This window comes from Primulina tabacum, chromosome 11, assembly GCF_025594145.1.
Source record: "Primulina tabacum isolate GXHZ01 chromosome 11, ASM2559414v2, whole genome shotgun sequence".
NCBI lineage: Eukaryota > Viridiplantae > Streptophyta > Magnoliopsida > Lamiales > Gesneriaceae > Primulina > Primulina tabacum.
In genome coordinates this window covers 13,057,444-13,060,553 of record NC_134560.1, presented here as the reverse complement: position 1 = coordinate 13,060,553, position 3,110 = coordinate 13,057,444, and positions in this window count along the sequence as shown.

The following is a 3,110-nucleotide window of genomic DNA, read 5'->3' as shown; positions in this document are numbered from 1 at the left end:
GCTCGCTGCAACCTAACTGTGCTATGAAAAATATGCAATAGCTTAAACTTGACCAACTATGCAATTTACATTCAAAAGATGCGACTATGACGCCTAATGACTTCGTATTTAGTCATGACTCCGAACCAACCTGAACCGACACCGAACCGACGTATAGTCATGATTAAAATACGTTGAAAAATCATAAAATAATGCTCCTAAAATGATAGGGTCGAAATCTAGGTGGAATGGAGGCCAAAACACGAAACGCTCTTTCGAGAGTCAATTTGGCACATCGCACCGTAAATTTTCGTACGACCTCAAAAATGATCCAAATTACGAACGGTCGAAAACATGACCTTCCTAACTCAATGAGGCACTGTCCAGTTCAAGGCCATGGGCTAAAAGCCAACCAAGAACTCGAACGAGCCACCGAACCGACACAGCAACTTGCTGTAATTTTCCAGCAACTGTACAATCGTGTAACTTGTGTTGTTTTCGAGACTACCGGCCATTGGGGCGTGAACCACCGACCAGAGACTCTTACCAACATCCCAATGAGTGATTTGAACCATGGCTAAGGGCCCTAGGCCAGCCACAATCCGCGTCACACCAAAACTCAACCGAAACTCCAACCGAGAACCAAAGTGCATGCGTGTGTAGTGTTTTGCTTAGATCGATGTCTTGCGTCGTTCCAGTGGCCATTTGATTGACCATGGCACGATCTAGACATATAGGGACATGGTATGAACCGTGGCTAAGGGCCATAGGCCAACCAAGATCCATACCAAGCAACCAAAAACCGAAACCATATGCTGAACCAATGAAGAAGCCGAATGGGGAAAGGGACTGTTCTTGTTGATTTGATTAAAACCGATGCACCATGGACCAAGCCACCAAAAAGGCGACTTAGTCACGTCTTAGACATGCTAGGGGAGTGATCTAACCATGGCTAAGACCCCTTATGGCAGCCAAGATCAGATCAAACCCTCATGACAGGAAACTGAAATTTTCGAACTCAAAAAGGGACACAAATGGTGTTGCTGTCATTTCTTTTGCTTTCCAGCGAGCATGGGGTGAAACCGATGGACAAATGTGGTCCTAATGCATCCTATTACATGTATATAAGTCGCCTTGGGAGCCTGGAGTCGATCCGATACCTGAAACTCACAAACCAAAAGAAACCGTGAAGCTTGCCAAGGAAAAATCGAAAATTCTGCATGTGTTGTTTCAAAATGTTTTGACATGTATCTCGGTTTTTGCTTGATAAAATATGATCATATACTGAAAAATAATTGATAATATGACTTGATTGAGGTTTGAAAGAAATCTAGACATGCCTGGTTTCGTTTCGAAAGAAAACGAACGAAACGACGACGACGCGGCACGGAGGAGATGGAGCGCTTCTCTTGTTCTTTCTAGTTCTCGATTTTTTCTCCCTTTCTCCCTAGCTATTACTCACGTTTTTTCTACTAAAAAGGGGTCTGATTTCGGTGGGGAGGGAGTGTGATGGAGTGGTTATGAGGGGTGAGGAGGATGGTGCAAGATATAAGGATCATATCAAGACCAAGTCTTCTCATTTTAAATTTTGAATTATGGTTTGATATCAAATGAGTTGGTGGATGCTTCTAGGAGGTAGTGGCCGATTTCCTCCCTTGATATCTAGACTAGGATGTGCCCATTAATTAATTAAATTGTGCTCCCAAAAATCCTAGAATTATCCTACTAATTACATGCAAAGAATTGGTCAAAAGGTTGATGAGTTGGCAATTGAGTTGCCTAGCAACTATGGGGCCGAAATTATGCTAATAAAATGAGTGGGAAGTGTTAGTTATCTAGTCAACTAATAATCCTTGAAAGCCTTACTAATCCTTTAAATAATTTAGTGAGCTAACTCCTTAATTATGCAACTTACTTAATCACCTCAAATAATTAAATTAAATCCTCAAACATCCCTTTCTAACTTAAATGAACTTACTTGCTAGCTAAATTAACTTCTGGAAATATTTCTCCAATCTTAAATTCTATCTCAAAACTCCAACTCCGGTCCGGCCTCACTGAAATAACTGAAATGCTAAAAATCAAACTACTGAACTGAAATAATAAAATAATTAACTTCAAAGAAATGTATTTAAAATAATCATGCAATGAAGTCAATTAAATTTAAAAATCTAGAATTATGCATGGCTTATACGTAGAGTGATTTATGGGTTCTACACCATCAATCAAAGTTCACAATGCAATTTATTATTTAGAATCATTTTGAACGGAAAAAAATTTAATTGGAGAAAGTGATATATTTTACAAAAGTATATAGTTTGGTTACAAAATTTGTTTTAGAAATGAAAAAAGATTTTTTCTAGAAATATTTTGCTCTTTATACTGCTGCTTTTTTTTTTTTTGAAAATTCTTTTTCGTTGTTTCTAGTTTTGTTATCCAGAATTCCACTTTGGATAGACTGTAAATGAATTCCATTAGCCAAGAAATGAGTTGGCATTCTGCTTCTGTCGTCTGTTACAAATAAGGAAAGTAATGAATGAACATTACCATCTATCTGGATAAGTTAGTTAACTTTTACCTGTCTAGCCAAAAATCGAAAGCTTGGAAAAGGCCGAAAACCATGTACACATAGGAATGCATGTCATCACAGAAATAAGGGTGCGGAACCTCTGCGTGTTGGCAATCAAGGCGACTGGAGAGTTTTTAAGACATGGAAACTGACCTCGCTCTTATCTCCCAGCACCTGACCGGACTAAATCTGCCATTTTACGTATAATATCTTCAAACGATGGACGATTCTCTGGGTTACTGTTTGCAACATGGCTTATACGTAGACTGATTTACGGGTTCTACAATCCTTCCCCCTTAAAATAAATTTCGTCCTCGAAATTAGAACTCACCGAATAACTCGGGGTATCGATCTCTCATCTCCGGCTCAGACTCCCACGTAGCTTCCTCCTCAGAATGGTTGAGCCATTTGACTTTGACTCGCTTAACCAGCTTGTTCCGAAGCTTCTTCTCCTGCCTGTCTAGGATCTGCACGGGTCTCTCCTCATAAGATAAGTTCGGAGTAAGCTGCAACGGCTCGAAATTCAGCACATGCGAAGGATTTGCCATATACTTCCTCAGCA